At 38.1% G+C, this 26,223-nt stretch overlaps 1 protein-coding gene across 11 annotated transcripts in view; it reads left to right on the top strand.

Moving 5' to 3' along the window:
• The window catches only part of LOC135712708 (MAP/microtubule affinity-regulating kinase 3-like), a 384,511-nt gene that overhangs the window by 204,653 nt on the left and 153,635 nt on the right, over positions 1-26,223 (top strand). The window lies entirely within an intron of this gene.

Genomic DNA, 26,223 nt, shown 5'->3' with positions numbered 1-26,223 from the left:
GAAACGCAAAGTATGTGTACACAGAACCACACGGTTGTCCAGAATGTGTCAATGATGGCTGATGGATGGTGTAGCTTACGACGTATCGTGCGCGTTCTCTGAGGATGCCCATCTCGTCGTTCGTGTCGTTCCGTCATGGCGTGTCTCTGTCTTATTATCAGAACCTGCCGGACGAGACAAACCCGGGTCCGTCCAGCGAAGCTAATCACGTTCCTTATTCTTCGCTAAGAACGTGAAAAGCTCCGGTAATTGAATCATCGCCGCAAACACATTCTTTACCCGCTGCCGCGCGTGGTGTGACCTTGCGCGAATGCGGATTTCGCCTTGCAATCATACGGTTTTGACTCGCAACTCCGACAGCCAAACGTCGTCGTCGATTGTGTCCAATTGAAGTGGATTTAATTTTAAAGCGGTGTCAAATGGAATCAATTTGCATCCGTTCCATTCTTTCCCCCCTACGAAAGCCAACGGAATTATAACGGAACGGAACACGCCGGTGTGATGGTGTCGGAATTGACACCGTTTGCCATTTCTCCGCTGGCTGGCCTGGCTATTGTGTTGTGATGTCGGTGTGCGACTATAACCCGCAACGGAGCGCAGCAAATTCCATCAATTTAAAAGCCATACATTTGTCCCTGTTTTTCATTATTCAATTAGTGCTTATTTATATTGATTACGGGCAATTCTTTCCACTTTCTGCAAGGCGGTGGCAGACACAAACTTTGCGACAATTTTTAATGCTGAACTCATCCGGTGTGGGGAGGGCCGGGAGGGCAGCCGGAGGTAAGTCTTCCGCTAGTGCGCTCGCGCGGTCAACTCCGACAGGAAAACTCGTGCCAATGTTGTGTCATCTTGGAAAACGATGATAATTGGTGGTGCTACTCTTGGGGAGGAAATGTATGTTTTTGGGTCGCCCCATGATGAATTATTCAGCAAACACATATGAGGGTTCGATATTGGCTCGGCCATCATACACTCTTCAGGGACATTCCAGGGCAGCTCTCATTGATTGAGGAGTGATTTGGCAATGTGCTCTCGCAGAACTTTATTTGCGGCTCCTTCCAATTATGTGATACGCAATGCGACGGCAAGGCGGAACTCCCCGCTCGCTCTCGCCAACAGGGACTCCAGCCGATGTAGGTCAGGCGACTAAAACGTGCCTAGTTCGGTGTGGTGCTATTTATGAGTTTTATGTGCTCGATCGTTACGAATTTGATTAGGCTCACCAGGGATGTCTCTTGGGATGGGCTGGTTATTCAATAGCAGGAAAGCGGAATGTCACAGATGGCAGCAACCGATTATTAATAAAGATACGATGGCAGGCATCACGAGATGATAAATTGGATTAATGGGTTACTGAGCATTAGAGTGTCGACCTAGAAAGTGTGTGGAACTTAATGTCGTAGTAATGCATAGGGAATTTTACGGCGTTCTTTTGATTGGATTCCCAATGTCGAGAGAGAACATTTTAGTGATAGTAAATGTCATTCAGAACTGCTCGAATAAATTGGTTAATTTGCAGGGTGGCCACTGAACCGGGAGAACCGGGAATTTGTTTGGATACCTAAAATATTTCGTTTTTGCGGGGTTACTTTGAAAGTTTTTTGTAAGTATATTCTAAATATTTTTTACAACAATTAATGTTTTTCAAATTTTAGAGTCAATTAAAGAGAAATATGTTCAACGGAAATTATTGCATTTGCACTATTTTTTTTTGTCTTTTGACTGAACATCGGCTTTTTTGTTTTTAAGGTTACTTAGATAATACTTGATGAATGTTGAAAAATATGCGTGTATCTCAAACAATTTAGTTCAAGAAAAATGAAACTTTAAATGAGTATATAATCAGAAACATCATAAGCAATAAGAAGACAACATTAAATTTATGATGGCTATATCGCAAGTGCATTTTCAATCATTCGAAAAACAAAGCTGTGTTTTTCAGATGTTTGGAAAATTCGGAGAGAGATTAGGGCGTAATTGCTTTTGTAAACAAACACGTCATTTGACGATTTTTCGCGAATTAAAGCTCAATCTAAAAAAAACTAACAACACAAACAGGCAGAGGAATTGTTCCACTATCATTTGGTATAGTTTGTTCGCGAGATTTTTCTTTTATTCAGTGATGGATCGCTCTTTTGGGACTTTTTAATTACTGTTTAATATAGAATACTTACGTTAAATAAAATTGAATTTTCAGTTAACCCATCTTAAAATAGAAAGTTTAGTGCTATTAATCTCCCTATCAAAATTCAAAATGTCCACACCGTTGAGCCACACACTGGTTTTTCACTGAAGCTACACTCGCGCTCTCAAGTGTACCTTTAGTGAGAACACAGAGTGTGGCTCTGCGGTGCGGATATTTTCAATTTTGATAATCACTAAACTATCTTTTTAAAGATAGGTAAACTAAAAATTCAATTGGATTTAACGTAAGCATTCTATATTAAAAAGTAACGAAAAAATCCCAGAAGAGCGATCCATCCCTGCTTTTATTCACGAGAAATCAGCGATTGGCGTGTTTGTTCACAAAAGCAATTACGCCCAAATCTCAAAGTTCTCAGGAAATATGTAAAACATACTATATTATAGGGCCTTCATAGAATTATGTTAATAATTGTTGTAATTCCGGTATCTCGGAAATTTCTCTTAAAATCTTGAATATTTCTTCAAGCTCAGATGTTTTTGCTTATCCACAGCAAGTATTAAGTCTGAGATCTAAAAAAATAGTCATTTCAAAGAGTCTGATATTTTGAATATGTTTGTTACTTTTGGAACGATGGCAACTTTTCACGTTACAGAATCTAAAAATGTAACCATTTCTGAGAATGCACGTCCAGATGTTTCCAAGCTTGAGATCACACATTTCTCATCAAATTCTTCGAAAATTTCTAGCCCCTTAATCTTGAACAGTTTTCTAAGACCTGGATTTAGAAATTTGTTCTCGATGAAAGTCTCAGGATTTTTGGTTAATCCTGGGTCCTGTATTTCTGTGTACGAAACTGCGATTTTTCTAATGTTTAAATTTGCTTTTTTTTTATTTTGAATCAATCTCAGGATATCTTTGCAAATGTCTCAAGGATTTCCTTATGATCATTTAGAATTACTAGCATTACTCTTTAATCTGGTATTCCTTAGAAATTCGCGTTAGCGGTCACCGTAGTCGACGCATTTTTTGTGATAATCGACTGCCTTTGCTTCCGACACTTGCAAACCAAGCTATCAAATTACAGTACCAAACTAAAATGTCATATGACAGGCTCTGTCATACGACACTGTCGCCGAAGACCGTCACGAATGTATGTATTTTAGCTTTTTATCATAATAAGAGCTGCTGATGTTGTCCTTGTGTGAATTCTGAAGATAGCTAGCAACGATGTCCTAGTAATAACATTTCTGATCAGAAATGGTTTAATTTACTCCAAGTTGAGGAATTAGAACAAAATCACACATGTCATATGATAGTTATTTGATAATTTTATTTTTGCTCGAATATTGTTCACCGTTTGTGTTGAGTAAGGGAGACGACGGTAGAGCATGAGTGTAAGAATTCAAACAGACTGTCGCGCACGACATCGAAGCTAGTGTAGTAAAAAACGGTAACTGATTGGTGGGTATATTTATCACTGCGACCATTAATTTGATCTATTCCCCGTTTTTATATTGCTTTATCAGTATGTCGTATCACTATTTTGTGAAGCGCCCGTCACAAACGGACCAAAACTATTTTCCCGCCAGGTATTATATTTCAAATGAAATCTACTACTTGATTGGGACCTGCATTCCAAATATCAAAGGGTTCTGCCAGCCCCTTATCCAGAAAAATCCGCCTTTTGTTGAACATTGCTGAACAAGAGCATATCAGTTGTTCAGAGTCTTCATTTTCTATGCCACAGAATCGACACATATCCTCTTGTACCACATCTTAACTTCAAGTAGTATTTACATGGACAATGTCCTGTTATCAAACTAGTATAGACACTGAGATCTTTCTTTAATGATTCAAGAATTCTGCTAGTCATTAAAATGTTCGGAATTATACACCGTTTCGACTATCTAGCAATGTTGTTCCAGTTGATCTCCACTTTCATTTTTCCCATTTCTTGATCTCCATTTTAAGAGAACAAGCAACTTCATAGAATGGATCTAGTCCTATGAATGGTTGAGATGATCCTAGCTTGGCTAACACGTCGGGTACTTAATTCCCTTCAATTCCACAGTGTTTAGTAACCCACACTTGGTTTCGACAGACCAATTTCTGAAGTGACATTGCACATTCTCATACGATTTTTGAATTGCCTTTTGCTGATTGTAAAGCATTTGACTATCACTACTATTTTTAATTTCTAGGCAAGCATATTACAGAGCATTCCAGAGTTGCTTGAATTTCTATTTGGAACACGGTTGGCCAGTAACCCATAGATATTGAGATATCTATCACAGGACCAGTTACCCCTGCTCCCACACGATTGTTCGTTCAATATTGAACCGCCTGTATAACAAATAGTTGAACCTGTTAGTTGAATCTGTTATCGCATTGTAAAAATTATCGAAATGATATTTTTTCCCCATCCAGTCTCCATTGCTCAAGACAAGAGAATCAATATCAAACCTTTTTTAGAATACTGTCTTGTAAGGTCATATTCAAGGAAGTACTTTGTCCGTTGGACCCTTAAAGCGTCCCTTTCAGCTTCTAATTGGATAAATTGATGCAACGGAAGCAGATAAAGTAAAACATCTAGTGCCATACTTGGTGTGTTGTTCATTATAGCAGTTATTGAGAGAGTAGCTTCTTCAGAATACTTAAGGAATTTCCTCCAAAAACATCTAAAAATTCACTCTACATTTATCTTCATATCCTTAATAACTCTCGCGACAATTAATCATATTGTCAAGCAGTTTTGGAACGACCTTCTACCAGCGATTTTACGGAAATGAAACAATAAATTTCAGATTTTTCAAGCATATTACAAAAAAGACCCTATTTTCTCTAGGTTGTTGAAGAAAAAATATCATAATATTGTTCCACGTTAAAGTTCGAGTGGTAGGAAACGTCATTTTAACTGCTCGAATGATGTGATCCATTTTCATCATTTCTCTATAGATTCTTTACAATTGACCACTTTGTCAAGCTGTTCTGGCGTGGCTTTCTACCAGCGATTTCACAAAACTGGACCAACTAATTTCTATTTTTTTTTATGAAACGCACAAATGTTGGCTACTTTTCTCGAGGTTCTAGAAGAAAAAATCTCAAAATAATGTTTTATTTCAAAGTTCGAGTGGTAGTAAACGCCATTTTAACTGCTCGAATGAAGTGGTTAATTCGTTTGAAATATTCCTTGGAATTCTCTTAGTATGTCGTCAATTAGTTGGAAAAATATTCTACCTTCACCTCAGAATTCCTTGAGAATTACCTCTGAATTTCCTTGAAATTCGTCTCGAAATGCCCTTGAGATGATATCTTGGAATTTTCTTGGAATTATCTTGAAACTTTCCTTTGAGTTCTGTTGCAGATTTCATCAGATTATCCTGGAACGCTACTCAGAAAAATATGCTCAAAAATTCCATCCCGCAAACTCTCTAAAAATCCCTCCAAATTCTTATGAATTCCCTGAAACTATCTTAAAACTAGCTTGAAATTCTGTAAATATTTTTTAGACCCTTATTAAGAATTAGATACCCTTTATCTATATTTCCATGCAGCTCTACTCAGAATTTCTTTGTGATTAATTGATTGATAAATATTTAAAAGATTTTTAGCATAGGTCAAATCCTTCTCCGAATTCCCTTAGAATGCTCCCTGAAATTCTTTCTGATTTGCTTTAGAGCTCTATGGAATTCTACTCACAAATCTTTTCAGAACTATCTTAGGATTCACCATTGGAGTTCCTTAAAATTTTCTTGAAATACTTCGCAAAGTTACTCAATATTTCTATTCATATTCCATTGGTTATTCTCCCAATAATTTATTCAGAATTACCCCTAGCATTCCTTCACAATTTTCCTCAGCTCATTGTGCATGCTCATCATATTCAATACTTCAAAGCAGTGTTGGAAAAATATCAAAAAATCAAATCTCACCAATGCTCCAGATCACGCTTGATTTTCGTAGATAGAAATCAACAAGCAAACATCTGCGGTTGATTTTACAAGCTGTGATATCGCAGCTCGGAATATCAAGCTAACAAAACTCACCAACTGCAAATCTCACCAAACTGTGGTGAGATTGTGATTGAGAACCGAAACTTCCCTTCGTGTCTGCCATCGGTGAAGATTAAAAAGAGATAGCAAACTATACTTTCTCTTTCTAAGAAAACGATATGGAACAGAATCATGTTTGTATCGAGTCAGCTCTCAGCTTGATTTTTGCACGTTGTGAATAGTCTCGCAATATCAAAGGAGCTTGTAAAATCAATATCAAGCATGATATGTTGTTTCAATATCACGCGTGATATTGAGTGCGTATGAGAGCGAAAAAATATTATTTGGTTGATGATATTGCCAACACTGCTTCAAAGGGTCACAATCCTAAAATGTTTTTAAAGTATAGTAAAGTATTTTTAATTGGAGTTCTTTTAAAACATCGTATTGAAGTTAGAAATCTCGCAAAGTTCAAAAATGTAAAAAAATGTCTTAGTCTGAGAATTCTAATGAGCAGTTCCACGCCAAATGACCAATCGGAAAAACTCGACCTTCTCCAATATGCATAATTGTGTGTTTTGGGCAAATATTAATTTTTTTACAAAGATTTGGCCATTTTGGAAGTTGAATTTTTTTTTCCAAAATGGTGTCCTTGTAATTTTCAATAAATTATTACACGAAAACTGATCAAATTGACGTCTGAGATAAAGTTGTAGAGACAAATAAAGTCGTTCTGGGACAAATGTATATGGTATTTTTGTATTATTAGTAAGACCAAAGTGTTGAAAAGCTCATACAAAATGCAAACTTTTGGAATATTTAAAAACCATCGTTGAACAAGAATTTTAGGTCAAATATTTGAACTTTTTGCTAGTACTCTTTTTAATGTAATTTCTACACAGGAAACAATATTCGACTGAATCGTTAAACGAGTTTCTATGCTCAATCTATCAACAAGGCCCCCTTCGATTAATTGACATTTAACTTCGATAAATTTCAAAATCCTGAAACTTTTAAAAACATTTCAAATTTCTATAAGCTTCATATAATTATCTAAATTTTGAGGCATAATTTGACAGTTTGTTGCGATCTTAAGATGTTTGAGTTCGAGTAGAAGAAAACGCTATTTTAATCTGCTCGAATTATGTGATTACTTATATTATCGATCAATTTTGAGACGAACTTCTACCAGCGATTTTAGAAAAATGATACCAGTTTTTTTAAGATTGACATAAATAAGTCCCTATTTTCTAGAGGTTCGAGTGGTAGGAAACGTAATTTTAAACTGCTCGAATGATGTGATCCAGTGAACAATTGAAGCCTCCATTTGTTAGGTATTTATAACTAATGATAATTGATGTTAATGTAAATCACAAACACATTTTACAATTTCAATATATTCGAGCAGTTTTAAATGGACTGGACCACTTCGTTAAGCAATTCTAGCGTGACTTTCTACCAGCGATTTCACAAAACTGGACCAGCAAATCACTATTTTACTATGAAACGCACCACTTTTAGCTACTTTTCTCGTGGTTCTAGAAGAAAAAATCTCAAGATATTGTTTTACTTCGAAGTTCGAGTGGTTGAAAACGTCACTGCTCGAACCAAATGGTTAATTCACTGTCAGTCTGAAATGAGGCAATTTTGCACCCTTTTATTTGATATTTTGAACTTTGAAATCAAAAGTTCAAAAGTTATAATCAAAGAAGGTCGTTTTTGAAAAAAATCGTTATTTTTGACCACCCTAACATGGAACTGGTCACCCTAATGACAAAATAAAAAATCCGGGTCTAATATGTTGTGATAAGGAACAAAACTACCAAATTAAACGAATTTCTGAGAATCACAATATCGTTTTTCTGTGTAATGCTGATTTAAACTGCTCGAATAAACTGAGCCATGTTGAATTTAATCATCACTTATAATCCAAGCATTTTTTTAATACTGCGCGATGGTGCGATGTTGGTAACTTTTCGTCAAGATGCATGATCGATTTGTGTTTAAACTACTCGAATAAACGGGTCCATTATGGATTGTCCAATTTAATCATCGCTGATAATTCGAGCAGTATTTTAAACACCCTAACTATCACAAACAACATGTACCATTTATATGAAAGTAAAATGCAAAAAAGTTCTTGAAATAATATTTATTTATTTTAAAGATAAATTATCGCTCAATGATTTTGAAAGTTGTTTTTTTATATACAGGTGAAAAACTGCTCGAACTTTATCGTTCTTGATCTAAATTTGTTTTTGTTATGTTTTTGAAATTGTGCGAAAAACGACACCAATCGTAAATTTACATCACTGTCTACAGTACATCAAACTGCTCGAAACGAAATTATGTGTTTAACATATTACAAGCAGTTTTGACACGACCTTCTACCAACGATTTAAAAAAAATAGGCTATACATTCCAGACTTTTTTTTTAGATTAGCATAAATAAGTCCCTATTTCGTAGAACCAGTTTATTTGATATTTTGATCTTCGAAATCAAAAGTTCAAAAGTTATATTTTTTTGAAAAAGGTTTTGGACCACCATAACATGGAAATGGTCACCCTAATGACAAAATAAAAAAAAAATACGGGTTCAATATTTTGCTATAAGGATCAAAATTGCCAATTTTTACGTAATTCTGAGAACCACTATATCGTTTTTCTGTGTAATGCTGATTTAAACTGCTCGAATAAACTGAGCCATGCTTAATTTAATCATCACTTATAATTCGAGCAGTTTTTTTTTTAAATACTGCTTGATGGTGCGATGTTGGTAGCTTTTCGTCAAGATGCGTGATGAGATTAAACTACTCGAATAATCGGGTCCATTATGGAATGTCGAATTTAATCATCATTGATAATTCGAGCAGTATTTTTTAAATACCCTAACCATCACAAACATCGTACAGTTGATATAAAAGTAAAATGCAAAAAAGTAAATCGAAATTATCTCAATTTATTTTAAAAGCAAATAATCGCTCAATAATTTGGAAAGCTGTTTTATATACAGTTGAAAAACTGTTCGAATTTTATAGTTCTTAATTTAAATTTGTTTTTGTTTTATTATGTTTTTGAAATTGTGCGAAAACGACACCAATCATAAATACACAGTACATCGAACTGCTCGAAACGAAATTCATCAACACCCGTCAAACTTTCCTTCGATTTCATAACCAACCGAATACCAATGCCAGAGATTCCTTTCGCGTACCACACATACCTTTCCCACGACTGACGTCTTGAGGGCATTGCGTCGGTGGCGGCGGCGGCAGCAACAGCAGCTGCATTTTACCACTCTAGCAGAAGCCAATCCGTCTGTTTGCTTGAACTCACCCACTGACTGACAAACTGACACAAACTATCTGTCTCTGGGCGAGCTCGGGCTGCTGCAAATGTGTATTGTTTACATAATCTCTAGTCCCGTTCGTAGACACTCGGCTGCAAAATCATAAAAGCCTTCTATTCATAGTCAGACTTCGCAGATTCTTCACAATCATCATTCAGAACGATTGTGGTGTGCTGCTGCCGCGACGGTTGCATCGGCAGCATAAAAGCATGTGCCTACATGTAGACATTGATGTTTGTATGTCGGATTTGTTGAAAGTTGCCTTTGTCCAACAGAGTTCGGGTTACACGGCGACGGCATCGTGCTTGCATACGCGTAGTAGAAAGCCAGTCTTTATTAATGATGACTATTATTATTATTATGACTGTGCGCGCTGCATGTATGAGTCAGAAGGCGACAGGCCCCGTGATTTCACTGCAATTTTAGTAAATGTATTCCTAAGAAAAAAAAAGGCCAGCATTTCGCCGCTGCTTTCCGCGCCGAAAGAGTCGTCATGTTCAGGGAAGGTGGATAATTAGCCCCTTCCCTTGCTGTTCGCCGCTTGCAGCGATATGCAGTGCTACTTAACTTACTCGGCGCTGCTTGCTGCAAGTAGTTTTGTGTGTTGTGACGAGAGTTTTGCGCATTCAAGAAGCTGTCAGTTTGATCCACCGGAGGGTGTCCAAGCGTGTGTTGGAAAGTGGGTCAGCAGGTTCTAGAGAGATTTCTGCGTGAGCATCGGTTGCATAATGGTGTAGATGGTGTTTTGCTTGATTTAAAAGTAAAATTCCGCCCATTCGAGCAGTTTCGAGCAGCTGTTCGATTTTTTTCCAGCATGCTCAAATCAATTCAATGTTTTTCTCTATTATTTTTAACAAATCGTGAGAGTCCAGGAACATTATTCAATCACGATTAGGATATCATACGACGTCATAAAATTACATAATCGTAAAGCAATCGCCACTAGCAATTATACCAGCCACCCAATCCAAGGGAAGCAGCCATGGGTGGTAAAAACAGAAAAAAAAAAACTTTATGCGGTCCATAAATTCCGCGCGTTCGTTCGCTCCTCGCTCACTCGCAAAGAAAACGCGCAAACGACATAAATAATAATGAATGTATAAATTTAGCATTCGATTGAAGCCGACGATAAGACAGCGGCTCACACGAACTCAATTTTCCGGAGACCACGGTGGTGGGGCCGCCGTTTGGAAATGGAACACCCTCCGGGAGGGGAATTTTCTTCAAGGAAACCTCTTCCGCCGAACGGTCACGTGAGCTAGCTAGTTGTATCGGATAGGAACGGAAAAGTTTAATCCCTTCGTGTCCCGTTCTAGCAACGGTAAAACTAGTTAAACTTAAACACGCTAGCTTCCCTTTTCCCAACGACGACGTCTTCCTAGATGGTGGAAGAAAATTTCCTTCCTTCATTTCGACACTAGACTGTGTGTGACAAGGACGGGCGAGCATAAACTTTGGCCTTCGGGGAACAATTAGCGTCACTCCGTAATTTTTCATGCCTCGTTCGAAAATTGTGGTCATGTAAGGACGTTACTAATGATCTACTGATTGTAGATTCAAGTGCTAGTGATTTAGGATTTTCCTAGAACGAATATGTTCGTTTTTCGACCAATTTAATTTTTGTTTGTTCAATTCTCATATTGATAAGAAATGTTACATGCCTCATTATGGTAATGAAATTGGTTAATACACGTTCATGCATCAGTTGATTTCGATTTTCAAAACGTTTCTTGTCATGAAATTCACAAACCGGTCACAGGTTTAACCACCGAATTCTTCGAAGACAAAAAACTGAACCGCAACATTCTTGCATGCGTTGGATCACCGCTGGGTGTATTTTTTTGTTCATCGTTGCAATATCGTACGTTGCTATCTTACCTCAGAGCTGTGAGGCGAAGCTATAAACTTCGCTTAAATGAGATTTGTAACTATTTGCTCATGTCGCTCGATCTCCATGGTTGCTCTCCATAATGTTTGCGTGTGTGTGCGTTTTTTTATCTATTGCAAAATATATCCCCATAAATAGAAACTGTAAGCGACCATAACTGTGCTGGGAATGTTCAGTTCCGCATTATCACATCCGAGCTCATGGACCTAAAAGTAACCGCACACACACACTCTCAGGGTATTGCGATGTTTGCTCTAATTATTTGCATCTCCACGCGATTGCCGTCACAATCAACGACGGCGGTTGTTGTTTTGCTTCCATCGTCATCTGATCGCTCTCGGAGTGCAGATGATTATCTCAGCTACTGTTTGAGAGTTGTTGGAGACCGGTGCTACTACAATTGGTTGCCGGGAATGCGGCAGCAGTTACTAGACGACGGCCGTGTAATAGGAACAAATTTGCGCTCGGAATGACAGATTGCTGCGCGATAGTTCAATTGAGCGAGGTCGAGTGTGCCACTCCGTACACGTGCGGTTGGAGTTTTGATCAAAATGACATTCCCTGGAGGTGGGTGGAAAATTCCAGCGATTTTGATTTCAATTTCGAGCCGATGTGGGCTTGGCTAAAGGATTCGAGCAGTTGTTGGAAATCAACTTTGGGTGAATTAATCATACAGTCGAGCAGTTTGGGAACGACCTTCTTGCAGAGATTTAAAGAAAATGGGGGAACAAATTAATCACACCGTCGAGCAGTTTTTGCAGCGATTTTAAGAAAATGAAATGATAAACCCAAATGTTTTCAAGCTGACCATAAATAAGACACTATTTTTTCGAGGTTCTAGACGAAAAAAAAATCAAAATATCGTTCCACAAAAAAGAGTGCTAGGAAACGTTATTTCAAACTGCTCGAATGATGTGATCCATTAATTACATAGTCGAACTGTTTTGGAACGACCTGGAAACATATTAATCATATTGTCGAGCAGTTTTGCGACGACCTTCTACCAGCTATTTAAATAAAATTAAGCAATAAACTCCAGATTTATCATGCTGAGCATAAGCTAGGCCCTATTTTCTCGCGGTTCTAGAGGAAAAATATCAAAATATTGTTTCCCGGAAAAGTTAGACTGGTAGGAAACGTCATTTTTAACTGCTCGAATGATGTGAATCATTGCAGATTTTTTAGTGAGAGCATAAACGCCTTTTTTTTTAACAGCCTCATAGTGGGTTTTATTTATGATCTCCCTTAACAATCTGCAATTGACCACTTTGTCAAGCAGTTTTGGCGTGACTTTCTACCAGCGATTTCACAAAACTGGACCAACTAGTTTCTATTTTTTATGAAACGCACAAATGTTGGCTACTTTTCTCTTGGTTGTTTCATTTCAAAGTTCGAGTGGTAGTAAACGTCATTTTAACTGCTCGAATGAAGTGGTTAATTTATTAGCTTAATTCCATATAACCTTCCGTTCCTAGTCGATTGAAAACTGCTCGACTAAGTGATTAATTGCAATGAATGTGTTAATTTCGTTGAAAGGTCTAAAGAAAGTGGCCTTAAACCATTATGTTTTTACAGAAATAAATAATTTATAACAAAATTTATAACAAATCAGTAAATTCGAGCAGTTTGTAATGTCATTTAATAACACTCAAACTTTCAACTTAACGATATTAAATATCTTTTTAATTGAATAATGTGCAAGTCGGTAATTTTAATGATGTAAGTTGGAGAATATTACGAAAAACTGCTCGAAAAATTAAATCATTTTGAATACGATTTTTTTTTCGAGCAGCTGTCATCTGCTTGTTCGAATAACAAATAATAATGTTAACTGCAGGGATAAACATTTTTTTGGCTCTATGAGACTAACCCAAAGAAATATCACTTTTACTCAGTTGTATGGAGAAATTTCTATAAACGTAGGTTACTCCTCGCTAAATAACCTACGGTTGTAGAAATTTCTCTTATAGCTGAGTAAATGTGACTCTAAGTTATTCTCATCTATTTTGTAATTTGTTTAAATCCTGTTCTTCTTGCAAGAATATGAAAAATGAAATGTTTTTTTTCTAGTCAGCATTTTCTGAAAATAGCTGTCAAGATAAATTATAGAATCTACAGTTCAGCTCAGCTGCTTGAATTAATCAATAGCTTCAAGATTAATTCGAGCAGTCTAAAATGACGTTCTTACCACTCGAATTTTACTACGGAGCAATATTTTGAGAATTCTTCTTTCGGACTTTGATAAAAAAGGGGTTTTATTTATGCTAACCACAAACAATCTGCTAAACATAGTCCCAGTAGCTTTTCAATGACCTTCTGTCAGTAATTGCAAGGAAATGTGGTAACAAATTTTCGGCAGAGCATAAATAAATCCGCTTTCTTGAGATATTAGAAGCTAAAATCTGAACATATTGTTCCACGATCAAAATCGAGCTAAGGAAAAAATAATTTTAAACTGCTCGAATTATGCGATTAGTTTAGATTTTTAGGTTGGAAGCTTCATCAAAAGTGCTTGATTAAGTGATTAATTGCTCGAGTTTTTCTGTGACAGCTTCAATGCTTATTTTCAAGCAGCATTTCTGTATTCACTTTTTGAAAACAGTAATTAATCACATCATTCGAGCAGTTTGAAAAATAATTTCCTTCAACTTGAAACAATGATTAGATTTATTTTCTAGAACGTCTAGAAAATACGCTTTTAACTTTTCTAATTTTCTTAGAATTTCTAGTAGAAGGTCGTCCAAAAACTGCTCGAATGATCATTTCATGGCCGTTGAATCTGACTCAAAGTTGAGTTCAGTTTTCACTCAGTTGAGCTTAGACCACGGTCACTCATCAAGAGAATAAAAATCTGCTCGAAATTACACTTGATCAAAATTACATTCTCTGTAGGTGGATGGAAAATTCCAGTGATTTTGGATTTGATTTCGAATGGTAAATATGCACGGATAAAGGATTCGAGCAGTTGTTCGAAATCTACTTTGGGGCTTTAAATTTTAATTGATGATTTTATTTCCACCTCAAAAACAGGAAATGCGGTACATTTACTATTTGATGAACTTAATCATATAGTCGAGCAGTTTTTGGACGATCAGTGATTTAAAAAAAAGTGAGGCAATATATTTTGGATTTTTTAGACTTATCTTAAATAAAACTCTATTTTCTCGAAGTTCCAGATCAACAATTCTCAAAATATTGCGTCATGGTAAAGTTCGTGTGGTAGGAAATGTCATTTAAAACTGCTCGAATGATATTGTCCATTAATCAATTAGTTGGGCAGTTTTATTTAACGGTTCTTACAACTAAAACTTGACGTTGGGAATATTTTTGAGGATTTCTTTTTCAAGAATTTCGACGAAAGTTGATTATATTTATGATCTCCCTAAACAGCAATAGCAAAACAATATAGTAATTCTAAAAAATTTGTAATAATTGTTTATTTTGTATTTTATTGCAAAATAGTAGACCCCAAGGGTGACCATTTTCATGTTAGGGTGGTCAAAAAAATCGATTTTTTTAAATGGCTGTTTAAAAAAAAATCATAACTTTTTAACCACTGGGCCGATTAGAACATCGAAATATCAAATAAAAGGTAAATAAAATATTCCTATGGCTTGAAACGGATAATGTGATTCGAATCAATTCGATTAATTGTATCGCTATCGACAAATCGTTAAGAGCGTACCTTGTAAATTGTGACTCAGCGGACACCAACCGTGTAAAAAAGCCGTGTAAAAAAACACCGCGTAAAAAAACGTGTAAAAATAGACCTTAGTGTATTTTTTTCCCGTAAAAAATTACTTTTCTCTAACTTTGTCACAGACGTCATTTCGATCAGAAGTGACGTTTTCGTGCAACAATTTACAAATTACATCATTCAAAATTGGCGATTTTTTGTAAAAATGAGCATGATTGCCCATAACACACAATTATGCAAAGTTTTATGCAAATCGGAGAAGGTCGAATTTTTCCGATTCATTATTTGGCGCGGATCTTCTCGCTGGTTGAAGGCCATCCCAAAACTGCTCGAAAATATAATTAGTTGCTCGGGTTGTTCTTTTACTTTATTTATATTAATTAGTTAAATAATCATATAATTCGAGCAGTTTGAAAGAACGGTTCCTACCATTGGAACATTTCCATAAGCAATTATAACATTATTCGAGCAGTTCAAAATGTCGTTTCCTAACACTCGAATGGATCAATATTTTAAACAATCTTCTTCTACAACCTTGAGAAAATGGGGCCTTGTTTATGCTCAGCTTGAAAAAATCTGCAGTTTATTGTTGCATATTGTTAAAATCGCAGGTAGAAGGTCAGCCCAAAACTGCTCGACAATATGATTAATTGTTTAGGATTTCTTCCTTCTAGATCGTTTAAAAAAGATGTTATTGATGCTTTCCATAGAAAATCTGCAATTAACCACTACATTCGAGCAGTTAAAATGACGTTTACTACCACTCGAACTTTGAAATAAAACATTATTTTGAGATTTCTTCAAGAACCACGAGAAAAGTAGCCATGATTTGTGCGTTTAATAAAAAAACAGAAATTAGTTGGTTCAGTTCTGTGAAATCGCTGGTAGAAAGTCACGCCAAAACTGCTTGACAAAGTGGTCAATTTATTTCGTCATTTCCTTTTAAATTTTTGGATGCAGGTCGTCTCAGAACTGCTCGAACGATGTGAATGCGAATGATGGTCGTTGAATCGTACTCAAATTTGCGTTCTGTCAACTCAATTCATCTAACACCTTAGTTAGTCGTAGATTGAGTAAACATCTGCTCGAATTTTAGAAAATGTCACCTATATTCGAGCAAATTTTGGTCAAATATGATTGAATTTCACTTAAATTCGAGTAGAATTTTACCGGTGTTTTTAGTAAACGTTTGAGGGTTCATTTAGTAACTTCTAGGCAAGCACGAACCGATCAAATCGATTAGGAAAGCATCGTTAACAAATGTATGTTGTAAAGCCTCCCAACAATTGCTCGAATCCCAACGAATTAAGCTCCATTAAATCTTATATAGCTGGCTAACGCGTTCAGCACAACTTCCGCTCCGCCAGGAAAACTTCAAAAGTTCAACGTTTCCCCCTTCTCCCAATCTGTTTCGGTTTCTCGATCCACGTCATTAGGTGAATATTTGCAAAACAATTTTCGCTATCTTCCACGAAATCGACTGTGCAGCTGAGCCGAGTTGCTAATCGTTTATCGACCCTTTTTACACTGGCCATCCGTGATCGGCGATTTCCCTTGAACAACACGTCATTACGATTGTACATTCATTTTCAGGTTTGTTTTCTTTCGCTTTCAGCGATCAAAACTGATCGTTCGGTCGGGTCGGGCTGGGCCTACCGTAATGATAGAGAACTATCCGGGCAAAGCTACTGCTAGCGCGCACTCTTTGATGCAATCGATCAGTTGATTCTCAGCGAAACTGCGCTGTCGATTGGCGGTGGGATTGGGTGAAGGCGAAAGAATTAATGTACTTTTATATTGGATAAATTGTGCGGAAAATGTAGAATCATTTATCACCTTGAGAGCGGCGTTGCCTTTTAAAAACGAAGACCGGGTACCGAGCGAACGAGTAAACTGTGCAAGTAACGAAACCGAATTATGTCAGTGCTCGTATTACAGCGGTGGACGTGATGCAGGTTGTTTACTTTCCCTACTGAACAGAATGATTTTCCCAGCTAGGATGTGGGCCAATTGTTTTGGGGGGAGGAGATTACTCATAGATTCGCTATTCGCATAGAAGTTGATGTCGATTATGACGCATTGCCATCGACGGTGCAGATGGGAAGATGTTTGCGTGCGGGAAATTAGCGGCCGGCACTGTTGCTGTACATTCGTGCGTGATTGTTTGCACTTTACAAGTACAAGTAAGGGCACACGAATCTCATTAACTTCCATTGTTTGTGCGATGTGTGGGATCGCTTACTGTGGTAACAGTCGATCATTTAAAGTTTTCATAAAAAAGCTTCGAAACGTTGCTGTTTCTGTAATTTCAATTGAATTATGCATGAATACAGACGGAGGGATTTCATCATTTATCTGCTCGAAATTTAATCGCCAATGTGGTTATCTGAAAATTCGAGCAGCTGCTCGAATTTTTATTTTTTGCTCAAATCAACGAAAAAGTAACGCAAATGAGTTTGTAATTTTTCCAATAACCTTTTAAAAATATGGATATCGATTTCGGTTGCATCAAAACTCACAATTGAATACAAATTTGAATATTATCTAATTACTTTAAAATGTTCTTACGCGAAAAATTGTCGCATGCCCCTCTTTTCACTCTAAGAATATCTTTTATCGGTCTTAATAACAATGACCGGTAAAATTTTACCTTTCACTTGATCAGTTTCGAGCAGCTGCTCGAATTTCCTTTCCATTTTAAAAATATAAAAAAAAATACGAACAATGACTGATACTGAGTCACGCAAATCACGCTCCGATGAGTCTATCCATCTCGATAATTACTCACTAGCTCAGAACGAAGGTCATCAATCAACGTGTGTGTAAGCGCGCGCGATTAGTTCCTTCCATCCACTTTCCGCTAAGTGCAGCTGCGATTGAATTTTTGAATTTCATTATGCCCTCCTCCCTGTGCATTAAAAAGCATAGCGTTAAACCGGTGACACTACCAACCGATATTGCCATTGAGCGACACGGTGGCGTGGTGACCACCAGACCCGGTCCGAAACCGGAAATTTTCAAGCAAAGTGATAATAACGATAATAACCCTTCGCTCGGCAAAGTGAAATGAAAAGTCACTGCTGCCTAGATCAAAGGCGTGTAAATCGCCGAGAGTCGAGCTATGTAAAATTGTTGCAGTGCTTTCCGGTGCGCGCTATCACACGTGAATCGGCGTCTTTGTTCGATTCTAGCGATGCCGGAAATCGATAAGGTTCTCTCTGTTTATGGAGGACGATTGAATAAAACTTCCCCATACAGTCAAACCCGAAGCATAACAATGAAACGTGTGAGTCTCCACCAAATGATGTCACCCGCAGCAGCCGCTCGCATGTCAGGGTCAATGCTTCAAAACTCAGAACTACGCCCACAGAGAACAAAAGCTCTCCGATCTCCCTCTCGCTCTCTCTATATGTGGTACGATTCACAGTTTTAATTATCTCCTCTTGACAGATTTGGGTATTTTACGGTCCGTTCATTACCATCACAAGAGACCGAGATGGCCTGCGGGTGTCATAACTTGTCACCCATACATGTCAGTAGTGTAGATGTACGGTGTGACAACCGAATCAGAACTCAGTCTTTGGTGCTGATGTTGCCCGCTGCTCTTAAATAATAGAAAGCCATTCACAAATGAAAGGTAAACAAATCGCAAGCACGACTACGACGACGACTGTGGGAGAGAGGATGTTTCTATTTTCGTCCGGCAGTCGATGCGTTTTGATTAAAAATAAACTTTCACCTCATTCGCGTTTATTTTTTGGTATCGATACTGTAGTCTGGCATTTGCGATAAGGTTTCTCGTACCCTTTTCGGAAGAATGGGGAGGAACCTAGAAAACAAAACAAAAAATCGCTGCCGACGTCAAATTAGTGTCAAATGAATTGTTTCCACCACGAAGCCGCAACACAATCGAATGACACCCGTCCGATAAAGAGGCAACTTTCCAAAGTTGGCATAGAGCTTTTTGGCTCCCAACATGCACTGTTGGCCGATCGATGTGTCATGCATAAATTAAAAACTCTTGTTGTCACGGGCGACAACTTTCCACCCTGCGCGATAAAGAGGGTTAGTGGCACGCGAGCTGTTAGACCTCCCGGTGCGCGACATGCATCCTCCGTATTAGTGCATGTGCAATTAGAGATTGACTTGAGCCGCTCACCCACATCACAGCTCCATGTTTGAGTTGAAGAAGCGATTAAAAACTAGTTGGTTACAACTTTTACCGAGCGCGACGCATTTACATCGATCGAAAATGGCGTTTACCGTTGAAAAACGAACATTCGAGCAGTTTCGAGCAACTGCTCGAATTTCCGTTTTTTCGCTTAAATGGTTGCGCAAAGTGCAACGAATGCATCCCCAGGTTTCAAGAAACTTATTACGATCATTGCTGCGCTTATTTTTCGAGTAAACCGACTGCGAAAACCGGCTGGCAAGGTTAATTTGTATTCCGTGTTGTCTGGCTTGCTTCGGAGATGCTTCTTCCCGACTGCGTGCTGCTGACACGGGTTTGACATTTTGATTAAGCTATAAAATAGGGAATAGGGGCGCATCAGAAGAACCGTTAGCACTTTGTGCTTGGCTAATTGTGTACAAACGGTTCGAGGTGACATCACCATTCACCATCACATACCGTCGTCGTCGTCGTCGTCGTTTTCGCATCGCACCCCGAGAGTTGTTTATGGGACGATCCAGTGGTGATGTGTGGTGCTGTATTGAATCTGTTTGTTCCACTTGCCTGCCTACCTGGTTGGTTGCTCACGCACAGTCAGGCCGTAATGTTTTTTTTTGTATGCGATTATATAGCTCAGTACAAGTAAACTTTCCACGTACGCACAAGTTTCTGCCGCTCATTTCTCACAGTTGGAAAACCACGCTGCAGAAAAGCATGTTTTCGATGTTTATTGCAACTATTATCCAATGATGTTTGTCGATCGCGCGCGTACTTCTCTCCCTCCTTGGATAAGGGGTGCGCTTCGATGAGTGGAGAGGGTTGAAACCAGATCAATGGCCAGTAGCGCACAAATGTTGCCTTTTCGGTTTACCAAAAGTGCCCCGTTAAGTGCGCGGCTATCATCCGAACGTGACGCAAGACCTTAAAAGTGCTCTAACGTGATAGATTGCCGATTATGACTCAGCGATCAGCATTAGTCGTTTGAATCACGTCAATCTTGGGCAGAACAATCTCAATCGCAGTGGACGTCGTGTGCTAATGGCGCTCGTTCGTCGATGATTGCTTCAAATAATCATCAACAGGTTCGCCGTAAAACAGCACACAGAACACACACAAAAAACTAGTTAATAACACACAGTGCAACTCTTGCAGCTGGAAGCAACGGGTCGTTGCAAGGTCGCCCATTATTTACCCACTCGTGATTATTCTGCAACTTACAGCAAAACCTCCTACCTTCGATGGACGGCCGGCAGCGAGACTGTGTTGAATGTTGTTGGAATTCGTTGATCAGGCAGCGGGCAGCTTGCGAAGGAAACCTGTTTGGCAGGTTCTGCGAGCGTGCGCCTTCTGCGAACTTTATGTATTTAGTTGTGAGTAGTAGGAAAAGAAGAGGTTTCGCATTCTAAAACGTGATCCGTGTTTTTATGCCTACCTTACCATATATCTACCTGCTGTTGGTGGCACTTTGTTCGATAGGAAGGCAGGACCGGTGCGTCCTGGTCTAACGAATTTTCATTCATGCTTGGATGTGAGAGACGATGACGACGGAGAAGCCTTCGATGGCGTCGTTTTTAACTGATTTTCCCGTCTCAAAATAGGAAGCTATTTTTAAAACCGGGTTCTCCCCGGATGTTATGATAGCACCGAAGACTCTGATGAAGTGTGAAAATGTCTGGGATCAACATTGAATCAAAAGCTAATGAAAGCGGGTTTCTAGTTTGTTCGGGTTCGACAGTCGAGGGTGGCTTCATTTCATGGTAATTAGCTTTAGCTTGGCAGTTGAAATATTTTCTACCTTAAAGGAATGTGGTCCTTCCAGACGTTTGGATGGATCTATATAGATTTGTTTTTCTTGATCGATTTTAACTACGAATTCTGGATATTGCCCTTTTTCGGAATCCGAGATCCGTGAACTGTTGTCTATGTTTGAATTACTTTGGTAATTTCTTTGTTAGCGCTTCATCGGATTTCTTTGGAATTTATTCAAGAATTGAATTAAAATCTGTTTTTGAAAATTTTTCAGAGTTCTTTTGAGCATATTCTTGTTGATATTTTTATCATAACATTCTCCTAACATAAATCGCTTCACGTTACCTTCAAAATTCTCTTGAATTCCCTCGGAATATCATTGATAATAAACTCAGTATTTTCTTGGAATTCATTTTAGAATCGTCTTGGAAATTAGCTGAAATATGTTTGAGTTCTCCTCAAAATTATTCTCCAAAAATTTCCTTGAAATTAATTGAAGAACACCTTTTACAAGCCCAGATTCCTTGGAGTTCTCCTCCAGACCCCCTTTTATTTTACGTTGGAATTTGCATTGAAGTTTTCCAGAATTCCAGAAATTCTTTTAAAAAACCTGAATTTATTCACCTATGGCGAGATCTGACGCTTCTTACGTATTGATTTCATGAATCGAATAATAAGTTTTGGTCCTCAAAAGGAAGGAACATTAAACTACCTAATGTGCACCCGGAACATGTCGAGATGTGTGTAATGTGATCCTGATTACTTTATATATCCACCATTGAACTTGTTTTTGATTTCTCATGTGTACCTCAACATGATGGGTTTTACTCCAAGTCAGAAACTGGCCACTTCCCCTGGGGTACCCATAACATGTCCGGATGTGTCTAATGTGATCCTGGTCACTTTATATATCCACCATTGAACTTGTTTTTGAATTCTTATGTAATTTGAGATGCCGCATGATGGGTTTTGGTATCCGGAACATGTTTGGATGTGTCTAATGTGGCCCTGGTCACTTTATACATCCACCATTGAACTTTTTTTTAATCCTCATGTGGTTTGAGGTGCCGCATAACTGGTTTTGGTTCAAGTCAGAAACTGGCCACTTCCCCCGGGGTATCCGGAACATGTCCGGATGTGTTCAATGTAGTCGTGGGCACATGATATAACCACCATTGCACTTTTTTTTTTGAATTCTCATGTGTTTTGAGGTGCCGCATGACAGGTTTTGGTCCGAGTCAGAAACTGGCCACTTCCGCTGGGGTACCCGGAACATATACGGATGTGTTCAATGTTGTCCTGAGGACTTGATACAACCACTATTGCACTTGTTTTTGAACTCTCATGTGTTTTGAGATGCCGCATGATGAGTTTTGGTCCAAGTCAGAAACTGGCCAGTGGCCACTTCCCCTAGGGTGCCCGGAACATGTTCGGATGTGTCTAATGTGGTCCTGGTCACTTTATATAACCACCATTGAACTTTTTTTTTAATTCTCATGTGATTTGAGGTGCCGCATGACTGGTTTTGGTCCAAGTCAGAAATTGGCCACTTCTTCTGGGTTATTCGAAACATGTCCGGATATGTGCAATGTGGTGCTGGGCACATTATAAAACCACCATTGCACTTGTTTTTGAATTCTCATGTGTCTTGAGGTGCCGCATGATGGGTTTTGGTCCGAGTCAGAAACTGGCCACTTCCGTTGGGGTACCCGGAACATATACGGATGTGTTCAAGGTGGTCCTGGGGACTTGATACAACCACTATTGCACTTGTTTTTGAACTCTCATGTGTTTTGAGGTACCGCATGATGAGTTTTGGTCCAAGTCAGAAACTGGCCAGTGGCCACTTCCACTGGGGTACCCGAAACATGTTTGGACGTGTCTAAGGTGGCACTGGTCACTTTATACATTCACCATTGAACTTTTTTTTTAATCCTAATGTGGTTTACGGTGCCGCATGACAGGTTTTAGTCTAAGCCAGAAACTGGCCACTTCCGATGGGGTATCCGGAACATATACGGATGTGTTCAATGTGGTCCTGGGGACTTGATACAACCACTATTGCACTTGTTTTTGAACTCTCATGTGTTTTGAGGTGCCGCATGACAGGTTTTGGTCCGAGTCAGAAACTGGCCACTTCCGCTGGGGTACCCGGAACATATACGGATGACTTCAATGTGGTCCTGGGGACTTGATACAACCACTATTGAACTTGTTTTTGAACTCTCATGTGTTTTGAGGCGCCGCATGATGAGTTTTGGTCCTAGTTAGAAACTGGCCAGTGGCCACTTCCCCTAGGGTACCCGGAACATGTTCTGATGTGTCTAATGTGGTCCTGGGTGCTTAATATTTCCACCATTGAACTTTTTGTTTAATTCTGATGTGATTTTAGGTGTCGTATGACGATTTTTTGTCCAAGTCAGAAACTGTCCACTTCCCTTGAGATACACCGAACCTGTCCGGATGAGGCCAATTTGGTCCTGGACGCTCGAAATTGACCAGCATTGATCTTCTTTTGAATGCTCATGTGATTTGAGGTGTCACATGATGGGCTTAAAACGATTAAGGCCGATTATAGATTCACAACCCATATTCACCGGAACATGTTCTGACCATATCTCCGCATCCAGCTCTCCGGTTCCAAAAGTATTAGTAGTAATATTTTGGATCTTGTTTTGTCGATTTCTCCGTAACCAGTTTACCGATTCCAAAAACATTCAAAAGCGTTCTATGGGATCACCTTTCATTTGGTTGTTGTTGCGTCAGTGGTTGACGAGAAACTTGACTTGAAAAAAAAACGTTAATCTCTCTCTCACACACACACATGTTGCGAACTCGTCGAGTTGAGTCAATTGGTATATGACACTCGGCCCTCCGGGCCTTGGATTGAAAGTCGATTTTCCATGCGATATGTATACCCTTCTTTGTAAGAAGGGTAAAAATATCTACATTTTCCTAGAAATTATACATAGAAGTGCCTTGGAATTTTCCTCGGAACTTACGTCGAATTCTCCTTTGAAACTCTGCTCCGAATCCCCATGGAATTATCCTGAAATTCGTTTGGAATTATCCTCTGAATTCCATAAAAATTCTTCCAAAAATTCCTTAAAGTTTCACTCTGAGAGCTCCCTCGATATTCCATTGATATTACTTTTGGAATACCCTTCAAACTCTTATTTAAAATCCCTCTGGAAACATTCTCTGAATTCTCTTATTGCTGTCTTCAGACTTCTACTGGATTGTTTCCAGCAACAATATGAAATTCTGTTCTCTGATTTATCTTCAAATTATACTTAGAATTCTTCTCTGATTTCTCTTCGGAATTCAATTGCAAATATTTTAGAATTCCCTTGAAATTTTCCTCACAATTATCATAAAATTCTCCTCGGAGCTTAAATAAGAGCTCCTTGACGGAGCCTTGCATTAAGAACTACCGAAATTTCTTAAAGCTCTGTTCTAGATTTACCTTGGACATCTTCTCTGAACGCGTTTCGAATTCTCGTCAGAATTCCTTTGAAACTCTGCTCAGAATCCCCATTGGATTGTCCTCAACATTCGTTTGGAATTATCCTCTGAATTTTCTTTGAATTCTCTTTTAAATTCCATAAGCATGCTCCTAAAAATTCTTCGGAATTTCATTCTCCGATTTCCCTCGAAATTCCATTGATATTACTCTCGTGACCTTTGGAATTATCATCAGGTTTCACTTTTAGTTCTCTCCAGAATTCTATTGAAATGCTTACATGAAATTCCGCTCTCTCATTTATCTTCTCAATTATCATTAGAATTCTTTGTGAATTCTCCTTGGAACTCCGTTAAATTTCTTCACGAAATTCTTTTGGAACACTCCTGAAAATTCCTATGGAATTTTCCTCAAAATTCCTTTAGGTCCATCCGCAGAATTCCTTTAAATTTTCTCTATTCTTTGAAAACTCTCCTCAAAATTCCCATGATATTTTTCTACAAATTCCTTTGAACTTATTCGCAGAATTTCCTTTGAATTCCATAAGAATTTTCTCAGAAATTCCTTGATTTTTTTCTCACAGATGTCCCTTGGAATTCTACTGGGGATTTAATTGAAACTATTTTCGGAATTTTCTTGAAACTCTCCACGGAATTTCCTTGCAATTATTCTAATAATTCTTTTGAATTTTTAAATCGGCTTAATCCGATTTGTATGAAACTTAGCAGAATTGTTTATTATTGCAATGATTTATATTTTTGCTGAAATTCGGCTATTGTGGATACTGTAAAATTTTCAAAAGGGCGTCCATGAAAATGTTCTAATAATTTTAGCGTGGATTCTGATCGGAATCATGCCTGAGACAATAAAAATAAACGTATGTTATTTATTCTAAGAAAATATATTAAAAAAAAAAAATTACTTGGTCTATGACTACACGTCTTTTGAATCTCACTTAAACTCGAGTTCAGTTTATTCAAATACGCAACAAAAACGGTCACTCATGAACTGAACAAAATTGTTCTGATCCGTAGAATCTGAAACTAAAATTTGAGTTCCATTTACTTTCTTTCGCTAAAACCACAGTTATTCATAGACTGAGTAAAAACTGCTGTAATTTGAGTGAATGTCACTCAAATTCTGCCCAATTTTGCTATAATATAAGGAACATTTACTCAAATTCAAGCACATTTTTGCTCAGTACATGAGTAACCGTGGTTTCGGTGAAAGTGAGTAAACGGAACTCAATAATTTGAGTCAGATTTTTCGGCCGTGTAAAACAGTGGATCATATCATTCGAGCAGTTTAAAATGACGTTTCGTACCACTCGAACTTTTCCGTGAAACAATGTTTTGATATGTTTTCTTCTATAACTTATATTATTTACGCTTAGCAAATCTGGAAATTATTTCTTCATGTTCAATCACTGGTACAAGCGTCCCAAATCTGCCCGACAATATGATTAATTGAAAAAAAAATCCTTGGAACTGAACTATGCAAAAAATTAAACTTGATTAAGCGCAATTAAACTTGATGTCATTATATCGAATCAAAAATTAAATCGAATTGGCCTGAGGCTTCATCAATTGGACGAATTCTAAGTTGAGGTTAATTTTTACTAATTTTGCATTGCACTCATTTTCGGTGCACACCAGTGGTGCGCTCTAGTCACGTAACTGTCACTATTACCCCTTGCATTAACATCTACCTGACAGGAAAGCATCCATCCATCTATCTGAGCTCATGTAAAAAGACAAAAGACTTT

This window comes from Ochlerotatus camptorhynchus, unplaced genomic scaffold (genome assembly GCF_037179485.1).
Source record: "Ochlerotatus camptorhynchus isolate MF236.1 unplaced genomic scaffold, CSIRO-AGI_Acam_v1.1 ptg000503l, whole genome shotgun sequence".
Lineage (NCBI taxonomy): Eukaryota > Metazoa > Arthropoda > Insecta > Diptera > Culicidae > Ochlerotatus > Ochlerotatus camptorhynchus.
The sequence above is the reverse complement of the archived record's forward strand: the minus strand, read 5'-3'. Positions and strand labels throughout refer to the sequence as shown.